At 45.0% G+C, this 26,502-nt stretch overlaps 1 protein-coding gene across 1 annotated transcript in view; it reads left to right on the forward strand.

Annotated features, from left to right (window-relative positions):
- Positions 1-26,502, forward strand: part of LOC137410750 (uncharacterized) — a 660,974-nt gene that overhangs the window by 97,046 nt on the left and 537,426 nt on the right. The window lies entirely within an intron of this gene.

Consider the following 26,502-nt stretch of genomic DNA (forward strand, 5'->3'; position numbering starts at 1 on the left):
ACATGGGAATCCCAATGCCCCCCCCCCCCACCCCCCTCTCGAAACCATCTTATCTTCAAGAAGGGAACATAGTTGAAGAATCTTTCCCAAAGATGGTCAGAAAGACCTGGAGGCTCCTGTACGACAGACAGAGATAAACAAAACATCTTGTATCAGTCAAAGTGAATTTCCTGAATTGTGTTTTACTGTCGAAGGGAAAGTACCACCCGGAAATGTGTACGATGTAAACTCAGAGCTCGATACAAATTGTCCATCAGCTCTTTCTGATGCACATGTGGTCACTCAGAAGAACAACATTGGGACGATTGTACCTGACGAGATTGTTTATGTTTGTGGCGAATGATGTGTGGAGACCACAAGGTTTTAAAACACCACGTCATAAGCTCTGTCTGGACAATGTTATTATGTTGTGGAAGTGTGCGGTGGAAGAGATATCGACTCAGGAGATACAAAGTTATTCCACAGCCGACTCACCTGCCTTTCCCACTTCCCTACCTGTTTGTAAGGTTCCTGCTGGTGTCCTTTATCTCTGCTCTTTGAATTTTACCTCCTCTTATAAAACACTTGTGTACTGTTGCTTACACGGAAAATTTGTCACATATTGATGGAGTGTTGTTTGACGTCATACCTGAAACGTAACGAGGTTTACCAGACTCTCGGAGATGTATCCGAAATATCCTGGCAGCTTCTATATGAGAGAGATGGAAGCAAAAAACATTTTGGATCAGGAAAACTTATTTGGACCAATTGGTGGTGAAATCGGACACACACACACACACACACACACACACACACACACACACACACACACACACACACACACACACACACACACACACACACACACACACACACACACACACACACGACGAAGTCGGTTCGAAAAACTCAGCTCCAGCGAGGTGGAAACGAGCACCTGCACATTTTACCATCCACATGGAAGGTTTTCGAACCGCACCTTTAAACCAGGTAAAACGTACACGTAAATCTTCCCACTCCTTTAAAGCTCACCTGTTGAAGTCCTAGCAGGTAACCGAGGTTGAAGTAGAGCATGAAACAACAAATCAAAGCAACGAGAAAGAAACACGTCCTCGCCATCTTGAAGCAATGTTTCAAATGCGATAAATAACTGTCGCTCTGTGACGTCACACACTCATGCAGTCACGCCCATTGGTGACTTCACAATTAAGGGTTCTGATGGCTGTCGCTTCTAATAGTCGAATTGAAATGGAATTTAATTTCGAGTATGTTCGTTAACCCATTGATGATGAGCCCTCGTCATTTGTTTCCATATATTTACGCCCGCCAGGGAGTAATGCATCCGATCGTGTCCGTCCATGTGTGTGTGTGCGTGTCTGTGTTTGTGTGTTTGTGAACAAGATATCTGGAAAAGTTCTGAACGGATTTGGATGAAAGTTGGTGGGATGATTTCCCTTGGGATAAGGAAGAATTGATTAGTTTTTGGTGAAGCTCAGGATGTTATTCCGGATCCAGGAATTTTCTTTGGGAATTTTTTCGGGAATTTTTTTTTCTGTTTTCCTTTAAAAACCATTTTCTCTGCAATAATTGGAGCGATTGAGAGCAAATTTTCACCATAGGAGGGACTCGGTCTGTACAATATTTTTATGGTAATTATGACGTCACAGGCCATGTGGTTCGGCCGCCATATTGTTTTGAGTGAAAAACACTAAAATCCAATTTTCTCCAAAACGCCTGAACAGATCGAGGCCAAACTTTGCAGGCAGAATCGCATACCCATGACGAACAAAAAAGTCAACGAGCATGACGTCATGCATCACATGGTTTCAGAGTTATATAACGTTTTTAAGCACAAACATTTAAAACCTAGCTCCTCCCTCATTTGTGATCCAATCGAGGGGAAACTTCACAGATCTGTTCAGCATATCAGTCTACTAAAATGTCCTTTTGGAATTTGCGATAGGTCACGTGGTTTGGCAGACATCGTTAATTAAACGCAAATAATAAAAACATTTATATCTCTTGAACCATGAAACGGTTCATTGATTGCATTGCAAACGATCATTGATCGCTGTGAAACTTCATACTGTAGTAGAAGTCATGAAGAGTAACAAGTGTGCAAAATTTGAAGATCATTGGATGTATGGTCTGGAAGCTAGAAGTTGTTATTGTGTGAAGAAGAAGAGTCTTCGACTGTGGCGGATTAATTATTTATCACATGTACAGACTTGCAGGCATCGTTTGACACAATCTCCCGGGTTAATTTGAACCTCAAATAAAATTATAATTCCAGATTTGTCAATGGCTGAGGTATATTAACAAACGAATAAAACAGATTTGGCAAAATTCGAACTTTTTTTTAAAAGATCGCATATTCACCCAGGGTTGTGAGAGGCTGAAGAAGAAGAAACCTCGCATGGGCTTCCCAGACCAAATAAATAATTCTCGTTCTGGCTCTGCGATTTTCAGGTTTATTACTCCCGCAAGGGAGTCCGTGTGTGTGTTCGTATGTTCATGTGTTCGTGTGTTTGTGAACAAGATATCTGGAAAAGTTCTGAACGGATTTGGATGAAAGTTGGTGGGATGATTGCCCTTGGGATAAGGAAGAATTGATCATTAGTTTTTGGTGAAGCTCAGGATATTATTCCGGATCAAGGAATTTTTTTGGGAAAGATTTTTCTGTTTTACTGCATTAAATCTTTTATTCTTATTCTTAAATGATGTTTTTCTCCTCCAATTCCGAGATATATCAAAATAAATTCTCTGACAGTTCGGGCCTACTTTCTTTTTCATTTATTGTTTTGGGGAGAAGGGATGTTAAACAAAACGTATTATTCCAACTAAACCCACGGCGGGAGTATGCGCTCTACTTAGTGGCGTTCTAGTTCCCATTATAATTATTGTGGTATCGTGTTATTCCGTCATTTTTCAAATATTGTCACCATGGTTACCAGTCATTTCAGAGCCGGTCAATCCCTTGGCCTATGTAATTAACATCTTCAGAACTGTCTATATTTTTGCGGCCCTGGGTTTCGTGGCTACTAACAGGGGTAGCATCAGTTGACCTCAAATTTACAGGGCCTGAGGCTACCGCGCATGAACTTCTTGTGCCGCAGCAGGTCGATAAATCAACCGTGGATACCAACCAGTCAATCAGTGCTTCAGTGTCCGCCGTCTAATACCGTTGAACTACTTTTGTTGTGCTTTTGTACTTCCCTCTCTTCCCCATCTTGTCTCCTGCTCCCTTTATTATATGTTTTATGTGTCTGTTTTTTGTTATTAATGTTAGCTCTTACACGAGCCTCGATCTTATATACAATTTTTAAAATAAAAACAAAAGTAACACAGGGCACACGATATTAATTATTATGCATAGGGACTTTGTGGCCACCCTGTACAGGTGCAGGTGAGGTGCGTGTAATGCGGATGATGCAAGAGGACGCGCGAAATTGTGTGTGTGTTTAAGAAAGAACGATAAAAATAAAAGAAAGCTGAGAGAAGAAAGTGTCAGAGTAAACTCAAGAACCAATAAAGAAAATAAATTTTCAACCTTTAAAAATCGTGTGAGTAAATTCTGATTTTTTTGTTCTTATTGTACAAATTATTCACCTGTACAAATGAGCTGTGGACACTAATGAGGCGTGAATGGCGATTTGCTTAGTTTCCCGGCATGCCACACGATCCTTTTTCCCGCCTCCTCTCTCGGGGATATCGTTGGCCGCAATTATATGTCCGGATTTGTGGACGGTGGCTTGCAAACCGAGCCTCAAGGTCGGTGTACGGTGGCGTTTTAAAAAAAAATACAATAAATACACGGTGTAGGGAGGTGAAATTCGCTGAACGTGACGTGCAAAGTGTGCAGAGTAAACTGATTCTTCATTTACGTCTGTGGGATGTCAATCCAAAACACCAAAAAGACCCTTAAAGATCCTGAGGGTGCAGTGGATCTCAAAGACCAAAATTACCCAAAGACCCATATGACCGAAAATACACGAGGACCCCAAATATCCAGAGGACCCAAAAGACTTTACTGTTTCTCAGCTGTCCCATTGGAATTCCTGCAATTTGGCATGAATGCAGACGTTTCTCATCACCTCAAACATGTTTTAAAAAAAGCTTGCTCGTGTTCAGCTTCTAAATCATTTGGTGAATGATGGCTGTTTGCTTTGACCTTCCGATGGGAAGAGATGGTAAAGCTACTGTGATCTCAATGCAAATTTGATGGATTGTGCTCCCAAACCAACAGAAATCTCTTCCATTGAACTTCAAGTGTTGACCACAGCAGAGGAACGAAATCTGCACAATTCATTTGTGGGTTTTGCAGTAGCTTAATAGGATTTGTGTTTACCCAATAACCATTGGAGCACATGACATTGTGGGCGTGCGTTCCCACAGTCCGGGCTTTTTGCGCTTTGTGAATGTGCTTTGCAAGATGGCCCCGCACGAACGTGAGGCCTTGCTGCAGTTCACCACCAGTTGTTCATCGTTACCTCCTGGTGGCATGTCGAACCTACATCCCCATCTCACGATTGTCAGAAAGGTGAGTGAAGTGCAAAGTGCAGAGTATTCCAATAAGAACCCCTCCTATCGTGCGTGGCAATGACATGTGCTTGTCTGTGTTGTCATTGCATAGTCTTATTAAAAGTTTTTTACTGCGTAGCCCATCGGGCAAAGCCGTCGAGAACAGTGTTTGTCTGTCCGTATGTATGTATGTATGAATGTATGCCCCCTCAAACGTACACCAATCAGAGTTGAGGATCTGGTCACGTGACAGGGGTGATGTGATGTCATTTCGGCGGTGCGACGGCTGACTCCACACACCGCCATTTTGATTCCTATGCCGTTTGATTCCTATGGTGCATCCTGATTCAGAAAGTGGATGGGAGGGTTGTCCAGTCGGTCTTTTCGGAGAGACATCATAAGAGTGTGAACTTTGTCAGGATTGAAAGACATGTTCCACTTGTTTGCCCAGTCTGTGATTTTGTCTAGGTCTGCAGAGAGTGAGGAGGCTGCAGACTGCCAATCTGAGGGATGAGGAATGGAGCGGCAGAGAGTGGCGTCATCAGCAAAGAGATAGAGAGGATTTCCAAGAGAGTCGGAGAGATCATTGATGAAGACCAGAAAAAGCACAGGGCCCAGAACACTGCCTTGGGGAACTCCAGCCTGAACAGGAAGAGGAGATGAGAGAACCCCATTCAGGGCCATGCGTTGACTACGACTAGAGAGGAAGTCCGCCAGCCATGCATGGAGATTTCCACAGATACCAAAGGAGGAGAGTTTGGTGAGCAGAGCGGGGTGCCAGACCGTATCGAAGGCACATGATATGTCGAAGGAGACAGCTCTAATTTCCTGTTTGGCATTGAGGACCTCCATCCATTGTTGAGACAGCAGAAGCAGCATGTCCAGAGTAGAGTGACCTGGTCAGAAACCAAATTGATGATCAGAGATCAAGCCATTGGAGAAGAGGAAAGATTTCATATTCGAAGCAATGATGGATTCCATGACTTTGCTGATAATTTGGGAGAAGGCTGATTGGTCTGTAGTTGCTAGGATCTGTTTTTGCACCTTTTTTCTGTAAAGCGGAGGAACAGGATTTTAGGACCCGTGGGCTGATGCCATCAGGACCAGTTGCAGAATCAGTCGAGGGTTGACAGAAACTTTTGCACCTTGTCAGGAGGAAAGGACACAGAGTCCAGGAGCAGCTGGGTACGACTGGTTACGGTGGGTACAGAGAGGGATGGGTTTGGGACACAAGATTTAGAGGCAAACACAGAGTTGAGGCATTCAGCTTTCACGTTTCACGTGCCATTTTTCACGTTTTTCACCCTTACATCAACTGGCAGAATACTCAGGTCCTGTGGAAACAATGATGTTAAGGATAAATGAATTATGGATAAAACCACAGAATGGTAAATAATTTGGTATAATTTTAATAATAAAGGCACTGTAATTATTTATTTATGACTAAGGCTAATATAGTTAAAGATATGGTACTTTGAAATAAAGTTTTTTTTGAAGATAGTCAATGAATGACCTTCAAAAATTAATGAAGTCTTCAAGAACTTTAAAAGGATGATTGCTCCGAAAAGTCTAGCAGAAGACAATGGGAAACAGATGTGCCTCATTAAAAGATTTGATATGTGGACCTACTCGGCGGGAAGTCCACCCATCGCAGCATTCACTCGACCAATCACATTGTATCCCTCAATCTTTGCTCCCTCCCACCCCAATATTTCATTCGACCAATCCCCACTTCCCTCATCCCTCCCACCTACACTTTGCTTAACCAATCCTACTGCTCTCCTCCCCTTTTCTTCATGCGACCAATCCCATCTTCGCTCCTCCCTCTCCACTTTCTCCTCCCAGTTTCAGCAAGTATAAAAGTTATGACTAACTTCAAATGTTAGGATTTTCACTTGGGCTGTCGATACTGTATGTTGATGTAATTAGGATTTCACTTATTTTTTATGTTGATGTAATTATGATTTCACTTATTTTGTATGTTGATATTGTACTTAGGATTGCACTTGGTTTGTAAATACAGTATGTTGTTCTGTGCATGAGCCACAAGCTTGCTGGCAGATCTTTTCTTTTTAAAATGAACAATGTAAAATGTTCAATTGTTTTGACGGTTCTTGTAAGGTTCTAGCATGACTAATTGAGTCAAGACATGGATAGAAACAATCACCAGCTTTCACCTCATTCTATCCAGCGGTTTAGGAATGCATAAACGTCAAATAAAGAAACGTACAATGAAACAGACACTTCTCACATTGTCGTAGAATGACAAGTAAAGAGTGCGGTACAGGATTATGTGTACATGTAAAGTTGTATTTACTCCTGTTCACAAGTTCCTTCAGCATTAAAAATGTATTTCTCCAACGAATAGGAATATGCATGGAGTATAAATGTATTGTTATGTTTATGGAGGTAGGTAAGGTAGGTTTGAGTTAGGAATAGCATGGACCGTGTGATGTGTAGGAGCATTTCGTCGGGAAATAGGTCGGGAAAATGTCGCTTAAGGTTCTCACATTATAGTAGAATCGTTGCACATATGTACATGTCAAAGTAAAAGTTTGTTTTTGCCTTTAACCACTTCATGTGCTAATCATAACAGAGATGGAGAACTTCAGTTGTTTCATATTTTTTGATAAAACGTTTGTTAATATTTCTTCACATACACTGTATGACATTACGTGCTTTAGAACAATTTATAAGACTTTTTTCAAGTTACAGTTATAATTTAAAACAAATCTTGTGTGGAACAAGTCTGTTTTGGTTTGGTTGGAACAAGAGACAACCTGTCATCAAACTTTTCGGGGGTTCCCTTGAGCGGTCTTTTAAACCATGTTCGTACCAATATTTCCACACTCATTACCACGAAAAATACTGTCCTGTCCACAGCTGGGTTACCACCAAGCCTTGGATGGATGAGCCGAACCAGCTTTAACTCCCGAGGTGATTTACAATTTTGGCGGTTATTGACCCGCGGGACTGAAGAACCAGGAAGCGTTTATTCTCGCGAATGCACGGGTTTATTTTGAAACCCAATCAAGAATAATACAACAAAAAATGTAACAATAATTATTTTCAATAAAATAAGGCACGGAATGAAAATAAAGAAAATAAATGCCGAGGTAAAAATGATAAGGTGAGGATCCTCCACACAGACACAAAAACACACACAGGGTAAGGTAATAAAGTAAAGTTCACACTCCGGCACTCAACTGGCCCAAAATGGATCCCATGCTAAGTCGGCAGTTGTTGGAGCCCGAAGCCACACAGGTGGGAAGCCCAGAAAGGTGGCGGCAAAACCAAAAGCCGATGGCACCCGGGATCGAGGCGATCAGGGAGCACAGCCCTCGTTCTTTTCTCCCCTGTCCACCACTTCACACTCGTTCACGAGAGATATAAAAAAAAAATCTTGTTCTTTGCAAAAGGAAGCACGACCACATCCTGCAGCATACCATCACACCCGAGACAACGGGCCTCCTCACAGTCACACTGCTAAAGCCAGAATCCCGAAGCTTCTTCTTTACACTTCGCCCACCTCATCAGGCCACATCACTCTGGAGGGGCGGGGGGACGTGGCCTGCCGACCCTGTCCAAGCCCTCCCCCCCACCCACCCGCCCATAAAACCATTGTAGCTCCGCCTCTTCTAGGCAGGTCTTTTTGCTATCGTGTCCATTGGAGCGTGAATAGCTTGCCCGGCTGATGTTATAAGTGTTAGGGATAGCCACAGAGGGTATTGCGAACAGGGGAAAGTATCCTTAACCCCGACTACGAATTAACACGGCATTAGCCCCGTGCTCATATTCTGGGTCGCTGTCTTCTTTGGCTGTTGTTTCCTCCATGCGATGCAATTCTTTCAAAATGGTTCACGTGGACTGTGAAGGACGAAGGACGGGAACAGTGGTGAGTTTGAGGTGAAGGTGGGAGTGCATCAGGGGTCGGTACTAAGTCCACTACTATTTGTATCTGTGATGGAGGTGCTGGCTCAGAACGTAAAGGAGGGTTTACTGCGGGAATTGTTGTATGCAGATGATCTGGTGTTGATTGCAGAAAGTATGGATGGACTGAAGCAGAAGATGAACAAGTGGAAGGAATGTATGGAGACAAAAGGTCTGAAGGTGAATGTTAGAAAGTCTCTGATGTTATGCGTACGATATACGTGAACGTTTCCTGCTTTGCTTATGAATGTTTTCTTACGAAACTTCCTGTTTCTCCACAACTTGACGAAGGTTTGTCTGATCGGAACATAATTTACATCACATCCCCCCAGGCTAAAGGTCAATGTGAAATGGTGGTCAGATAAAAAAAAACAAAAAAAAACAACAATAACAACAAACCCATTTTATGTCATCTCAGTTCTGACAATGCAGAATTTCAAAGACTGCTTGGCCTTCTAAGATGTTATTGCATCATAACGGTGTACCTGCACTGAAGTTGTGCACCTCATATTTGATAAGTGTCCTTGACATACTTACTCTTTTTTTCCGAATGGGAACCCAATTAAGAAATAACACCTCATTGATCATAACTTGAATAATTTTCCTCCGATTTTCATGACGTTTATGGATAGATTGTCGAGGGAGACACATTTTATTAATTAACAAAATATCCACAAACGTTGAAGGTCAAGGTCATATGGCATTCCGAACAAAATATTCCATCATTGGTAAGTCGCAGGTGATTGCCAAGCGTAAGCCTCCCCGGCTTACCCTTGGCAGTCGCAGATTATCTTGTTTGATTTTTTTTTCTATGCCAACACTCTGCACTCAACACTTCTGAAATTGAACAAGAAGGTTCTTCAAAAGGAGCCGGAAGCTATACAAAACGGCTCAAATTCCCTCAAATTTATGTTTAAATCCAGTGTCGCTTAAAATTTCAATAAGTAATATTGTCTTGAATCTCAATGGTAGCAACTTTGTTTTTGTAATTTTCCTTGCCACCAATGTTTTATTGGTCTTCACTGCCAAATTATATTTCAGAACTTTCACACGAGTTGTTGTAACTACTGCTGGGTGATTTACCGTAGTTCAAATAATGTGGGATATATTACTCGCACCGACAACTAAAAAGGTTACCGTCATACCTATTCGTCACATCAAAACGAAATTGTAAGATAGTTAATGTCAACGCAATTCATGTTAAATTGAACCGATTTAAAATTTCATTTGTTTTTGTTTGTTTGCAAAATTCAATGTGTCCTTGGGACTATGAACCCAACGACATAAATTAACATTCAGTAACATTGTTCCTCGTTTGTTAAGTAAGCATAAGTGTATCTGACCTGGTAAAGCTGGAAGCAGAGAGCAGGTGTGGGGTGTGAAGGTGCTTGAAGCAAAATGATTGGCAGTTCCTTCAGGTGGCAAGCCATCATTTTAAAGGCAAAACGTTTGTGGGCAGCAGCACTGCACGAGCCATTAAAACCATTCCCTTTGAAGCAGCACTTTGAAGTCACACAGGGTAGAAAGCTTATTTTGAAGGAAACATCTAACTTTATTTCCAATGAAACCAATTTTTTTTTCTACAGTGAAAATGCTGAAATAGAAAGTTTCACATTTTAACTACAGGCCATAAAAATGTTATTGGCTCCAGTTTATAAGAACAGTTACATGAGCATGTACCGAATAATAACTACAAAATAATTCATTATCGTCGAACCAAAAATACAATCCTGCATTACTGAACAAGGCAGCCGCAACACCGAATATGCAAGTTGGAGTACATGTTTCCTAAACAAATTAATTTTTCCCAATGAAAAAAAAAAATACCCATTTGTTACAACAGCAGTTGATTCAGTCATTTAAAAATGACGTACAGACGAATGCGTCCTCAAGCTGAAAACAAATTTTGGCATTTATTTTTCCATTAAAAAGCCACAATTAAGCTAATGGGAAAGAACCATCAAGTTAATACTCATAATAATACATTTATTTTATATAGCGCTTTTCAAGAAGCCCAAAGGCACTTTGACAGAGTACAAAAAACAAGTGCAAAAAGACAAAAATCAATAGGTAAATAAATCAAAGCAAAAGGAAGGAGAAGGAGAAGAGATAGTCAGGGGTTAAGTGCTGTGGGTTCAATGTTGAATGCAGTGTTGAACAGGTGGGTCTTGAGTGATGTTTTGAATGTGGTGAGTGAGGAGGAGTCTCTGATGGTGTGAGGTAGTGAGTTCCAGAGGGTGGGAGCAGCGATGGAGAAGGCCCTGTCCCCCCAGGATCTGAATTTGGTCCGGATGGGGGGGGGGGAGGGGGGTCAGGAGGTTAGCACCAGCAGAGCGGAGGTTGTGGGTGGGAGTGTGTCTGGAGAGGAGGTCAGTCAGGTAGGATGGGGCCAGGTTATGGAGGGCTTTGTTGGTCAAGAGGAGGATTTTGTACTGGATTCTCTGGGGGATGGGGAGCCAGTGAAGCTTGTAAAGGACGGGGGGTGATGTGGCCACGGGTCCGGGAATGGGTGAGTAGACTGGCAGCGGAGTTCTGAATGTATTGGAGTTTATTGGTGATTATTGAGGGTGAACCATAGAGGAGGCTGTTGCAGTAGTCCAGACGGGAGGTGATGAAGGCGTGGATGAGGGTTTCTGCAGCCGTGGAGGAGAGGGATGGACGGAGACGGGCGATGTTTTTCAGGTGAAAGAAGGCTGTCTTTGTGATCTGTTTAGTGTATTTGTCGAAGGAGAGGGTTTGGCCAAAGATGATGCCAAGATTCCGGATGTGAGGGGAGGTGGATACTGGGAAACCGTCGATGTTGAGGGCAAAGTTATGGGTGGATTTGGTGAGCGTTTTTGGGCCAATGATGATTATTTCAGATTTATCATAGTTAAGTTTGAGGAAGTTGATTTGAAGCCAGGATTTTATTTCAGTGATGCAGTTTGTCAGGATAGAGTGGGTGGCGGTGGAGATGGACTTGGTGGAGATGAAAAGCTGGATGTCATCGGCGAAGCAGTGGAATTGGAGACCATGACGGCGGATTAAGTGACCAAGGGGGGACAGGTACAGGATGAAGAGGAGGGGGCCAAGAACTGAACCTTGGGGGACACCTTGGGGGAGGGGAGCAGTGGGGGATTTGCAGTTATTGATGGAGATGAACTGGCGTCTGTCAGAGAGGTATGATTTGATCCAAGAGAGGGCAGTGCCGGTAATGTTAAAGGTGGTTTCAAGTGGGGTGAGGAGGATGGTGTGATTGATGGTGTCAAAGGCGGCGCTGAGGTCGAGGAGGATGAGAATGTTGAGGTTGCCAGCGTCAGAGGAGAGGAGAAGGTCGTTGGTGATTTTGAGGAGAGCAGTTTCAGTACTGTGGTTAGAGCGGAATTCCGGATTGGAATGTTTCATACAGGGTATTGGCAGAGAGGTGATGTTTGAGTTGAGTGGCTACAGCGCATTCCAAAACTTTTGACAGAAAGGGTAGGTTGGAGATGGGTCTGAAGTTATTTAGGGTGTCAGGGTTGAGTCCAGGTTTTTTCAGAATGGGGGTAACAGCAGCAATTTTGAGGGATGGTGGGACGATGCCTGTAGACAGGGAGGAGTTTATTGTTGTAGTGATAAGTAGAGAGAGAGCAGGGAGGCCTTGACAAAGCTGGAGGGGATGGGGTCAAGAGTGCAGGTGGCAGTTTTCATTCCTATGAGTTCAGAGAGGTCAGTAGGGGAGACTGGGGAGAACTGAGACAGGGGTTGGCAGGATAAGGGGGGGCAGGTGGTTTGAGGGGGAGCGGGTGCGGTGGTGGTTAAGCTGTTGTAGATGTTGTCAATTTTGCATTGGAAGAATGAAAGGAAGGAGATGCAGTTGTCTACTGTGAATGACTGGGTGGTGGTGTTCAGGGGGCTGAGGAGTTTGTTTATTGCAGAGAAGAGTGCTTTTGGGTTTCCAGAGCCAGAGTGGATAATTTGAGAGTATTAGGCGGAGCGGGCGTGGGAGAGGGCATCTTTGTAGTGTTGTAGGTGGTCCTTGTAGGCTTGGGAGTGAATTGTGAGACCTCTTTTATTGCGGAGTCTTTCAAGTTGGCGAGCACGAGTTTTCATCAGGCGGAGTTCAAGGGTAAACCAGGGAGCAGAATGGATGAAAGAAACTGTTTTGGTTTTTATAGGCGCAAGCTGGTCAAGGCAGGAGGAGAGAGTGTGGTTGTCGTAGTCAGTGAGGTCAGAAGGGGTGTGGAGGTCAACGAAGGGAGAAGTGGACATTTTTTCAGAGAGGGTGGATGAGAATGAGGTAGGTGAAAGAGCGTTTAGCTTACGGAAGTTGATAGTGCGATAATGCCTTGGTGCTGGGGTGGGGATGTTGATGGTCATAGTGATGGCTAAGTGGTCAGAGAGGGTGAGGTCAGAGCCAGAGAGATGGTGCAAAATTAATCCAGTAGAGCAGACAAGGTCCAGAATGTGACCACGGTTATGGGTAGGAAAGTTGACATGTTGAGTGAGGTTAAAGCAGGTGAGTAAATCAGTGAAGTCAGTGGTTATTGTGGAGTCAGTGGAGTCCATGTGGATATTGAAATCACCGAGGAGGAGGATTGAGGGAGAGAGGGAACAGAGCTGGGTCAGAAAGTAGGAGAAGTCAGATAGGAATGATGGGTGTGGTTTGGGAGGGGGGTAGACGACAGCCATGACTGACTGTGTGTGACCAGAGAGTTTAAAAGCCAGGTGTTCAAATGATGGAGCAGATGAGATGGAGATGAGGCTGGTCTTGATGTCCTGTCGGTGTATTACGGCAATTCCACCACCTCGGCCCTCCGAGCGTGGTTTATTGATGTAACAATATCCATTGGGTGTAGTGAGGTTGAGTGCGAAGTAGTCCAGTTATGCTGGTAATTCCAACAAAAGACATACTGGCTCTTAAAAATATTCGTCATTTCAACTACATCCATGCAGCAGTACTTGAGCTTTTAGATAGAGATTATTTTGGACAGAATGTGAAAAAGAAAAATGCACATGCTTCAACTTTCACCCCCCCCCCCCCCAAAAAAAAATAAAAAAATACAAGATCTACAGTCCACAAAATCTATAACAGGAGCTATGTAAATACGGTACTCCTTGCTAACCACCCCCCAAAAAAATTGAATTCAGAGGACGTGTTACAACAGGGCAAGCTAATACTCGATTGGGAATTTGAGAAAGACTCGATGTAAAGGGCCTGGGCCAGGTGTGTGGCATTGGGAGCATCAGGGCAGTTCAGTACCCTGGGTAAGGGTGACTGCGATAGACACCACGTGTCGCAAGGGAAGGAGGGGCTTTCGGCCGACTTGCACCCACCCAGTCTCTTTGCTCGCCTTGGGTGGGAGAGGGAAGTTCACATGCAAAACGGAGATTTACACTTCTGATTTTTCGATTATCGCTTAATGTCCACTACCCAGAGAGTTTAATCCTTGCAGTCAGGCTAGCCATTCATAACTTTAGGTCACCGATGTCATCGAGATGTTTGCAAGCCTTACAGAAGATGGAATTGCAACTGGCTTCACCAATAAAACAGCATATTATGAAGCATCTTATGAAGGAGAAATCTCCACAGGGCGACACCATAGATCAACAATCCAAAAGGGTTCGTGCACGTCAGGTGGATTTTCACAAGTTTGTATACAAATGCATTTCGGAACATCGTTGTTTCTCTTTCAATTCTGGGCAGAGTTATTTCTTTTGATATGAAAAGTTAAAAATAAAATAAATCAAAACATTGGGACAAATCTGAACACAAACATGAACGCACATACGGACACACCAAACTCCATGATCCCGCAAGGATAGTAAAGCCAAAACATCTGCACCTTGGCAATAAGGCCAAAATGCCTGGTCATAATGCAGATAGGTTGGTGGCCTCTGTCTTCTACGATCTCCTTCCCTCTTCTGGTTTAACTCCCAAAATCCAGGCCGACTGCTCACCTCAACTCATTTGTTCCTCTTTTCCCACATGTGAATCAGACTTCCTCATTCTTCAGTTCCATGCTCCCTGCTGTTCACCACTACCACAGGTCACTCCCTCCACCCCCATCCATATTCATGATACTCTCTACTCTCATTAACTCTCTTAGACACCCTTCCTTTCCAGGTTATTGTGTTCTCCCCACTCTCCCACAGCCTCCTTTGAGTTTTTTGTTCCATTTTATGTTTCATACCCAGTTTTCCCTTACTCCTCTTGCTGACTTTAAGCTTACATCCAGTTTATTAACCTAAAGTCCCCCCCCCCCCCCCCACCCTCTATTTGACATTTCCTCCCCATGTCCATTCTTCCTCCAAATGTACCTGTTGTGTCCATCTACCCAACCCTTACTTGCAAGGATAGAAAAAAGACAAATTCGTTTCGGAAAGTAAAGACAGAAGTAGAAAATAAATAAAATAATTAATCAGACAGAATAAAGGCCAAAGAAGACAACCGAGTTGAAAACCACGTCATATCCTGCCAGCAGGACTGGACTGATGAAGGACTCGCATGAAGAGTCTGTAATTAAACCAATGAGCAAAATAAAAACGCAGAGATGGCCACGGATCAAACTAGAACGGCACTCGGTGGAGCGCATACCTCGGTCAGGTTGAACAGTTTACGGGTTCGATGCCACCATTAGGCTGGATCTGGATCCGGAACTGAACCAAAATCTAATGGGATCGTTCTTGTCACTTACCCAACTCATCCACTAGTTTTGTCCAAATCCGTCAATAACTTTTTGAGATATAGTGCTCACAGACAGATACACAAACAAACAAACAGACAGGGGCGAAAACATAACCTCCGTCCACCTTTGGTGGCGGAGGTGATTATCAATGAAAATTTGGTTTAATCAACAACATGTCCACATTATTTGGTTCTTCAAACAGGTAAAAGGAATGTCTAAGTTCAACACAAAACATTTACTGGCTCATGAACTAATAAAAAGTAAATCCCTCCCTTAATCCAACAACTCCCCTCCCGCACAATACATTACTCAAATGATCCATAAAAGCAACTACAGTATTGGTGTAAAAACAAGTCAGTACCTCACCAAGCTCGGCCCGAACAAGGGAGAAAAGACACACCGATTCCACAAGATCTGGTGAATATTCAGCACCATTTATCCATGATGGCAAAGTGTATTTGCGACAGAGGAAGATCTCTGGAGAAAGCTTCTCATGTGATGGCCGAACGCCTCGAATTGTCGATAAGAAAGTTTATATCGATCACGGTGGGCATTCCAGATGTGTAAAGTTAACATCATTCCAAAAAAGAATTTAAATTTTTTTTCCCACACAACAGACGTGATTGATTGTGACAATGAAAGCCTCAAACATTCCATCATTATCGATATCCAGACATATCTAGCAATATTTTGAGGGAGGGAGATGGGAAGGGGGGAGAAGGTCGGAAAAATTACATTTTGATTTTGCGTTATTGCTTCCAAGCATCTCTTGCCTTGAGAGGATGTTTTACAAAGAATGAAGTTAATAACCCTCTGACAAACCCTTTATCAGAGAATCTGTTTCAACAAAAATGGACGGATATTGAACAATGTGACGTGATTGGGACAATAATTCCAATGGGTAATAAAAAGTTATCTTTTCTGTTTTTTAGCTGCAAACAGTTGCCAAAGCAAGCTCGCATACACCATTTCCGAGAAGCAAAGGCGATCAATGCCAATTGGAGGGATTCCTGAATAAAATTGTGAAGAAGAGGGCGAAACGTAGTTAGCTAGTTGGGTGATGCGAGCCAATAAAATCACGTCCGTATCGTTTTACGACGACTTCTAATGACCGAGGAAAGTCTTGTGATTTTATAAATGCGAGATGGGTTTGAGATGACAAAAACAAAACGTTTTGCTTGAAGGTTTTCACCTTGGTGATGAACACAAGTGAAGAGTCGACAATTTGAGTAAAACTGGTTTCTCATGCAAAAAAACAAATAATTTAATGAACAGATTATTTTGTATACATGACCAATGCTTGGGGAAGAGCGAGCTCAAAATGGAAAAGGGGAAACACCAACAGCAGAATACAAGTGAGAGTGAGATCAAGGAGAAGGGGAGAAGGACACGTGGGGGTGAACAAGCTGCACACAAGCTGAAAAAAAATCACAATCACATGGAAAAAGGGAGTGCTTGGGAATGTGGTCATTTGAGACAGAAGAGATCATAAATATGGATGGGGTGGTGGTGACGACTGTATTGAAGCTTCGGAAGAACAGAAAAATGGTAATGAACAGAACGGGGATGTTGGTTTCACAGACGAGAGAGAGAAAGAAAAAAAACGAGTGGAGGTGAGTAGTGAGCCGGCATTTTGGGAGTTTAACAAGATGGTTACTGGCATACCATGCAGAAAGACCCTGCAGAAACCTGGGAGAGACTGAGCCAAGAGGGCTGAGGGTGCAAGACCACAAAGGAGGTGGTTCAATACAGAGGCCACCCAAGTGCCTGCGATATGAAGGTAACAGTCAGACACTGAGCTTTGTTGTGGGAGATCCCAATGATTTTGAGGGCCTTGCTTTCCATGACATCAAGAAGGGCAAAGTGTGAGGAAGGGGCACCAGCCCAAAGAGCAATACTCCATCAACATTGCGAGTTGTCAAAAGTTCAGATGGATTCAAGGAAAGACCTCGCACAATGAAGGATACCCAGTCGGCAGCTGGCTTTGGAAGCCATATTGGAAATATGGTCTGCCCAAGAAAGATCATGGCTGATGGTGAGGCACAAAAGTAAGTGACTTAACCTCTTCAAGTGGTTTCTTTGGGAAGCAAATGGGAGGATTTGCCCGGCAGTCTTTTCCGAGAGACTGGCTAAGTGTGAGATTTGGCGGGGTTGAAGGACGTATTCCAATCGTTAAACCAGTTCCTGATTCGATCGAGGTCTGCAGAGAGGGAAGAGGCTGTCTGAAGGATGAGTGATGATACGGCAGATGGTGGCATCATCAGCAAAGATTTAGGCAGGATTTCTCAGGGAATCAGGATAATTGATGAAAATGAGGACCAAGGCTGAGGCTTTGCACAAAAAAGGTGCAAAAACAGATCCCAGCAACTACAGACCAATCAGCCTTCTCTCAATTATCAGTAAAGTCATGGAATCCATCATTGCTTCAGATATGAAATGTTTCCTCTTCTCCAATGGCTTGATCTCTGAACATCAATTTGGTTTCAGACCAGGTCACTCTGCTCTGGACATGCTGCTACTGCTTTCTCAGCAATGGATGGAGGTCCTCAATGCCAAACAGGAAATTAGAGCTGTCTCCCTTGACAAATCACGTGCCTTTGATACGGTCTGGCACCCCGCTCTGCTCACCAAACTCTCCTCTGTTGGTATCCATGGAAATCTCCACGCATGGCTGGCGGACGTCCTCTCTAGTCGTAGTCAACGTGTGGCCCTGAATGGGTTTCTCTCATCTCCTCTTCCTGTTCAGGCTGGAGTTCCCCAAGGCAGTGTTCTGGGCCCTGTGCTTTTTCTGGTCTTCATCAATGATCTCTCCGACTCTCTTGAAAATCCTCTCTATCTCTTTGCTGATGACTACTCTCTGTCGCTCCATTCTTCATCCCTCAGATTGGCAGTCTGCAGCCTCCTCACTCTCTGCAGACCTGGACAAAATCACAGACTGGGCAAACAAGTGGAACATGTCTTTCAATCCTGACAAATCTGACAATCTTACGATGTCTCTCCGAAAAGACCGACTGGACAACCCTCCCATCTACTTTCTGAATAATCCTCTCCAAGAAGTTCTGTCACTCAAACTTTTGGGTCTCACTGTCTGCCATGATCTTTCCTGGGAAAACCACATTTCAAATCTGGCCTCCAAAGCCAGTCGCCGACTGGGCATCCTCCGTCGTGCGAAGTCCTTCCTTGGCACACCTGAGCTCCTCACCACGTACAAGGCTTTCATCCGCAGCTCAATGGAATACTGCTCTCCCCTCTGGGCTGGTGCTCCTGCCTCACACCTAGCTCGTCTTCACGCTGTTGAAAGCAAAGCATTCAGAATCATTGGAATCTCCTGCGATGAAGCTAACTCCAAGGGCCTCTCACTCACTCACCGCAGGCAGGTTGGTGGTCTTTCAGTCTTCTACCGACTCCTCTCTGGCCTTGCCCCCCCCAGCTCTCTCTGGGATCTGTCCCGCAAATATTCCTACAGGTCGCACAAGATCTGCCTGCAACCCTCTTATGGTTAAACTGCCAAAATCAAGACTCTCTGCTCACCTTCACTCCTTCATTCCTCTTTTCTCCCGCCTCTGGAACAAATTCCCTCACTCTCTTCAATCCCACTCCACCCTCCAGGTCTTTAAAACAGCTGTTCACCACCATCTCTTATCTTCCCCCATCCAAAACCTTGATCTTTTCTATCCCCGATAATTTCACCCCAATTCCACTTTTTGAAATACCAACTTCTGTCCTGGAAGTCCTTGGTGTCCTTGTGTTTTATACTTCTCCCACCCCCGCACCCCCTTCCCACGCCTCCTCCCCCCAAGCCCTCTCCCTCCCACACATCTCCCTGCTCTTAAATGTTGTGTGCTCTCAAGTGTTTGTGTGCTTCCCATTCTCTTGTCTTCCGCTCCCTCTTTTTATATATTTTGTTTGTCTGGTTGATTTGTTTGTGAAGTAAATGTCAGCTCTTTCACGAGCCTCGATTCAGTATTAAAAAAAAAAGAAAAAAAAAAAAAAGACTGCCTTGGGACACTACATACTTGAAAGGGAGAGCATATGAGAGGATCCCTTGAACAGCTAAGTGCAGAATGCGGGAGAGGATGAAGTCAGTGATCCATGAGAGAAGGTGGCTTTGGATTCCATAAGTAGAGAGTTTGGAGATCATGGTGTGGTGCCAGACTGTCAAATGCTCAAATAAGAAAGACGGGTGTGATCTCGTGTTTGAGATTCAGGACTCCCATCAATTGTTGGGAGAGTATAAGCAGCACGTCCATAGGTAGTATTACAACAACAACAACAACAACAACAACAAGGCATTTTAAGGCCATTGTTCCTGCTAGAGCGAAGGTTGGCCTTGCGGTCCCCATGACAATAATCTCTATTTTGCCCTATTTTCTGCATCTCCCCTTGCACGCATTTCTTCTTCCACCATCTTCAGCCAAGTCTTTCTCGGTCTTCCCCCTCCTCTACTTCCTTCTACATTCATTTCCATCACTCTTCTCAGCCAGTCACTTTCGTCCTTCCTCAACACATGACCAAACCATCTCAACCTGTTTCTCTTCACAGCATCCATCACAGGCTCTATTCCCATCATCTTTCGCAATTCATCATTTGTCTTCCTCTCTCTCAACGATACTCCACACATCCACCGAACCATTTGCATTTCCACCCTTTCCAGCCTTCGTTGCTGCTCTCCGTTCATCACCCATGTCTCGCTCCCATAAATCATAACACTTCTCACACATGCAGCATACACCTTTCCCTTCAGCTTCAACGACACTCCCCTCCTCGTCAGCACACCACTCAGTTCCCGAAACTTCTTCCATGTGCATCTCACTCCAGCAACCGTTGCGGAGTCTGATCCACCTTCTCCATCCAGCATGTCTCCTATATAGCAAAATGTTTTGACACCTTCCAGCTTCACGCCGTCTCCAACATCCAACTCAACATTTCCTTCATCAGCAGCTCCCTCTGTGCACACCTTACACTTGAATGTAGCTGCCACACTGGTTAATGACCCTCTCAAACCACTACATTTTTGATGAACCCACTCGGCGCACATTGTACATTGAATGGAGTTCACTCCGACACCCTTCCTGCACACAGCACACGGCCACTTCCCAGTTCTTTCCACCTCACCACATGCTTTACGACTTGCCATCACCTTCGTCTTTCCGATATTCACCTTCAGACCTTTTGTCTCCATACATTCCTTCCACTTGTTCATCTTCTCCTTCAGTCCATCCATACTTTCTGCAATCAACACCAGATCATCTGCATACAACAACTCCCACAGTAAACCCTCCTTTACGTTCCGAGCCAGCACCTCCATCACAGCTCCAAATTGTAGTGGACTTAGTACCGTCCCCTGATGTACTCCCACCTTCACCTCAAACTCACCACTGTTCCCGTCCTTACAGCTGTGCGCACTCTTTCGTGCATTTCCATCACTACTCTGATCAACCATTCCTCCACTCCTAACTTCCTCAACACCCATGTCACTACTTCGCATGGAACCCCATCGGATGCTTTCTCCAGATCAACAAACCCAAGAAACAACTTCTTCCTCTTCTCCATGTACTTCTCCTGCAACTGCCTTACAATAAAAAGCGCGTCTGTCGTTCCTCTTCCTGGCATAAATCCAAACTGTATTTCGTCGATCTTCACTTTCTTTCTTATCCTCCTCTCCAATACCTTCATTCCATGCTCCAATAACTTTATCGCTTGATACGAGCCACAGTCCAGAGGGTCACCTTTCCCCTTGTAGAGAGGGACGAGGGTACTCAGTTCCCAATTCACTGGAATGCAGCCTTCTTTCACCACCAGATTACAGATCTCTGTCATTCTCTTCACACCCCAACTTCCTGCTGCCTTCAACATATCTCCCACAACTCCCGCCGGCCCTCCCGCTTTTCTACTCTTCATTGCTTTTATCGCTTCCTCAACTTCCTTCTCAGTTATCTTCTCTGCCGGTCCTAAAACTGGGTTACTCTCAATGTTGCCATCCCATTCATTCTCTGCATTCAACAGCATTTCCATACATCTCTTCCATATTCCTTTAATTCCATCTGGGTCCACAACGATTTGTCCCACTTCATCCTTCAAGCAACTCACCCCCATCACATCACACCTCTCTTTCGCTATATGCTTTGCAATCTATATATATAAAACACAGTGTGTGTGTGTAATGTTACCGATAGACTCCTAAACGGAGAGGCTTACGTGCTTGATATTTGGCATAGACATGGCCATTGAGCCTGGGACGAACATGGCCGAACTCAAAATATTTGACGATCCATATTTTTTATTCATATTTACCTCAGCGCATTTCAGCGCACGGAATCAACGGAATCAGAGCAGGTGGGCGCTGATTCGCTCAGAGCGATCACGTGATGACGCTATGATGCTATGAACGATATGACGCTATGAACGATATGACACTATGACGCTATGACAAAAAAAATCGCTATGCCGCTATGAAACGCTACGACGCAATGAAACGCTATGACGCTATGAACGCTATGAACGATATGACGCTATGAAAAAAAAAATCGCTATGACGCTATGAAAAAAAAATTCGCTCGCTTTACCAAGGGGCTCGCTCTCCCCCCGTTCCCCTCCCCTCCCCCCCCCCCCTTTACCCCTTCTCACCCCCACCCGGCAATGCTGGGTACTTCTGCTAGTCCTGAATACCGCTCTCTGACTGTCTTCCGAATCCAAGCGTTCTCCGAACATTTTCCTACATGCCTCCTGCGCCTTTGCTCCCTCTTTCTTTGCAGCCTTCTTGGCTGCCTTATAATTTTCATACTCTGCCTTTTCTGCCCCCGTACCCTTCGCCTTCTGCCACTCCTTGAACTTCTTCCTCTTCTCGTCAATCCTCTTTCCAACTTCATCATCCCACCACCATGTTTCCGAGTGCCTCGGTGGTCCCTTTGTCCATCCACATACCTCACCAACGGCTCCCAACAGACTATCTTTCATTGACATCCAACCACTTTCAAGCTCAACCACATCATCCTCTACCATACTCAGCTTCTCTTTTAATGCCTCCCTCACTGTCACCTCTTTCAACCTCCACACCTTCATTCTCGGTTGGTACTTCACCCGCCATGCTCTCCTCGCACCTTTCACCCTTATGTCGCAGACAACCAAGTGGTGCTGTGAAACAGCCTCCTTCCCCGGGATCACCTTTGTGTCCAAGAGGTGCCCCCTATCTCGCCAACGCACCATCAGGTAAGTCAACCGTTGTCGTCGACCCACCTGACGTGTATGTAACAAGCTTATTATCCTCTTTCTGGAACTGAGTATCACAAATCAACAAATCAGCTCCATCAGCAAACTCCAAAATCCTTTCACTTTCTCCATTTCTCACACAATATCCGTAACCCCCATGAACTCCCTCAAAACCGTCCATACTCCTTCCCACATGTCCATTTAGGTCTACTCCTACCACAACAACTTCCTCATCTTTCACGTTTTCCATCAGCTTCTCTATTGCACACCAGAACTTGTCTTTCTCTTCAACGCTCCGACCAACCTGCGCAGCATATCCCGAGATGACGTTCACCAAGAGCTTTCCAATCATCATTTTCACCATCATCAACCTATCACTCACTCTATTCACACTCACCACACTGTCTACAAACTCCTCAGAAAACATGACACCAACACCATGCACGTCTTCTGGGCGTAAAATTACTGGGCCTGAAACCAAACTGATGATCTGAGATCAGTCCACGAGAAAAACACAAAACTATTTGATGTCAACTGCCATTATAGATTCCATGGCCTTGCTTATAATTGGAAGCAAGCTAATGGGCCTGCAGTTAAGAGGATACGTTTTGGCATCATGTTTGTGCATTGCAGTGACATTGTCCAACTTCCAGGCGGAGGGAAATTGACAAAAAGAGAACTATCGAGTGAACACAGCAGAAAGAGTATGAGCAAGAGCAGCAGAGCAGTTTTTTTTTAGGACATATGCACTGATGCCGTCCAGGCCAGTTGCAGAATCGGAGTCGAGGTTTGCCTAAAGCATCTCCACCTTCAAGAGAAAAAGAGTATCCAGGAGCAGTTGGGTATGAGGGTAGGGTAGGTGTAGGGAGTGAGTGGTTGGGTACACAATATTTGGAAGCAAACACAATTGACTATTCTGTCTTCTCATGAGCAGAGTAAGCTGTGGTGTTATTTGAAGTGAGGGAAGGGATTAAGGGGCGGCATACTCCAGAGGCAGATGTTGGCTTAGCGGTTAGGGTGCTGGCTTGGGATCCTAGGATCCTAGGTTCGAATCCCGGTCGATCGCTGAATGAACACCAGGGGGGTTGACTCAGCCTGTCATACTTCCGAGGTCGGCAAATTGAGTATCAGCTCACTGGTAATTCCCTGTGTGTCGCAAGAGGCGACTAACAGGGTTGGCGGCAGGAAGGGCATCCAATCATAAAACATTGCTTCAAAAGGGGACCACAGTGCCCGAAAAAGGCCAACCCCTGCTCTGCGGGGAAAATGGCCTCTAAAGTTGGTTCATACTCCAGAGGCAGAGACAGACTTAACACGGCACCACCAGGTCTTTGAAGGAGACGGGTTTGAGAGTTCAATCTTGAGTTTGGACAGATGTTGCTTTCTGGCTCTCCCGAGAGTGGACACACTCGTTCCGGGTTTTGTGGAATGATCCGAGATTGCCTTTGGTTGGATTTGTATTCCAGGAAGAGAAGGTGAGTTGTTTGAAGGAAACTGTCTCAACAGTGGATTCTGTGGGCCAGTGGTGAGAGGATAGGTATAGCAACTGGTATAAACGTGCACACAAGGAAAAGCTGTATTTTGGAAGCTTTGTGAGCCATTTTAGCCAACTCCTTATCTCCCACGCATGATATATTTTAGCGTGCTCTGATGAACGCTGTTGCCATGAGTTTCTGTGCATGTGCGCAAAGAATTGCGGATTGCGTCATTTTGGAAGTCCCATATTGGCATGGTGACAGTTGAAATTGGCACACACGAGGAAGAGAGCAAGATGGGATGGATGGTTACAAGATGGTCCATGTTGGCAGAGAGGGAGACGTAAATCGTCATCCCCTGGTGTTGGGCTAGCGGCTAGGGTGCCAGCTTAGGATACCTAGGATCCTGGGTTCGAATCCCGGTCGATTGCTGAATTAACGCCAGGGGGGTTGACTCAGCCTGTCATCCTTCCGAGGTCGACTAATTGAGTACCAGTTCACTTGTAATTCCCTGCTTGTCGTAAAAGGTGACAGAAAGGGTTGGCGACAGAAAGGGTTGGCGACAGAAAGGGTTGGCGGCAGGAAGGGCATCCGGCCGTAAAACATTGCTTCAAAAAGGGGACCAAAAAAACCAAAAAAAACAACAACCACGGTGCCCGAAAAAGGCCAACCCCCGCTTTGCGGGAAAAAATGGCCTCTAAAGGTGTTTTTTTTTTTAGGATGGAAGAGCACAGACAAAACAGGTGGTGGTTGTGGGGAATAATATAGGTGTAGGGGAGTGGGGGAGCGGAGAGATAGGGTTCTCTATATTAGGGTTCAGCCACTCATGTCAGCCCAATGGGCCGTTGTGTCATCAGAGGCAGAATGGGAGCCCCGTGGGGGATTTATGGAGAAAAGAAAATGTAGTTATTACAGTAGGAAGGGAGGATTTGAAATAGGGGGAGGGGGAATCTCTGTAATGGCTTGACTGATCTTCACCAAACTTGGTAGGGAGAGTGTAGGCCCCATTTAGGGTTGGAGTGGGGAGGGGTAATGATGAAAAAAATGAAGTTATTAGGTCTAATTGATTGAGGTTTAGGGTGACATTTGGAATGTTCAAAGGTTAAAGGTAGAGTAATATTGTGGCGGACACAAAAGCCCACTGGTGGGGTGACATCATTCCGCGCACCAAGTGGGCGGTGGCCACGCCCGAGGGGTAGGCGTGGCCTCATGATATACACCGGGCGCGCAGCCCGGAGCGCGCCAGTGTTACAGTGAGCTCCTGAAATAAAGACGCTTATAAGTTACCGCTTGTCCGCTTCCTCCTTGCTCGCAAGCAGCGCACGTAACGCCGCGCTTTAATATATATATTTATTGGCGCTGAGGAAGCGCCTTTAGCGATTGACTTCCAGCCAGTGTAACGCTAATTCCTGTCACAGGAATTCTGAGATCATATAAGTGGGCGTGGCAGTTCCTGATTGGTTCGTGTTGGGGAACGCCTTCTCGCTGCCGACGTGACGTAAATTCGCGCACGCGCACTGGTGATTGGCGCTGAGGAAGCGCCTCTAGCGAATGACTTCCAGCCAGTGTAACGCTAATTCCTGTCACAGGAATTCTGAGATCATATAAGTGGGCGTGGCAGTTCCTGATTGGTTCGTGTTGGGGAACGCCTTCTCGCTGCCGACGTGACGTAAATTCGCGCACGCGCACTGGTGAAGCTTACTCGATCGTACTCGATCCCATATTACATGTACTTTCATTGCATACAAATTATACTTCCTCCTAGAAATTCCATGCCCAAACCTCAGCGCAATCCAAGAGGATTCACTTGTTATTCATTCATTCATTCGCACACCATGTCAAAGCTCATTGAGGAGCTAGAACAAAGAACAGATCGGGACGTAACAGCAAAATAAAGAACAGTAGAATGGGTGGGGGGGGGGGGGGGGGGGGAAACGGGGCATCAACGGCAGGGTTGAGGGACAAAATGGAGCGAGACTTGGAGAAACGAGGGATGTGGTAAAGAAAGAAGTCTAGGTAAGGACAGAGGGGATGCAGAAGATGGATGCAACTGGGAATTCTCAGGAAGGAAAAACTGTAAACTTATAAAGAGGTGGACTTGGGAATGGTTAGTGGGGGTAAAAAGATGATAGCTTTGGATGGAGGATGACCTGAGACGGTGAACATGCGTCTTGAACCCTGAAGGAAAGATTGAGATTGAGGGGAATGCGGAAGTTCGTTCTACAGGTGGGGAGAGGGGGGAGGATTGGGAGAAGCGAGGGTGGAGGGGAGGGGGAAGGAGGAAAGAATGAATGGAGCTGTGCAGGGAGTCCAAGTTTCACCAAAAGGGGGTTGCTGGCTGATCGCCTGCACACTGCAGAAACTTTGAGGTGGGACGAGGAGGGGAGAGAGCATGGAAAGAAAGAGCAGGGGATGCAAGACCAGGAAGGAGGTGGTAGAATACAGAGACCACCGAGCTGCTTGTGATGTGAAAGTGATAGGCCAATCGACTCAGCTTCGCCGTGGGAAATTCCAATTATCTTAAAGTCCTGAGTTTCCATGTCGCTAATTGAGCAAGGTGAGACAGAGGCACAGACCAGAGGGGAGAGGAGTACTCCAAGCTGCGGATGGAGGCTTTGAAGGTGGATAAATGTTCAGGTGTACCAAGGAAGGACTTACCACGACCGATGTCCAGGAAGCAGCTGGCTTTGGAAATGAGCTTTAAAATGTGGTTTGCTCCATAAATAAAATGGCTGACAGTG

Source organism: Myxine glutinosa, chromosome 7, assembly GCF_964187855.1.
Source record: "Myxine glutinosa chromosome 7, kmMyxGlut1.1, whole genome shotgun sequence".
In the NCBI taxonomy this organism is placed as follows: domain Eukaryota; kingdom Metazoa; phylum Chordata; class Myxini; order Myxiniformes; family Myxinidae; genus Myxine; species Myxine glutinosa.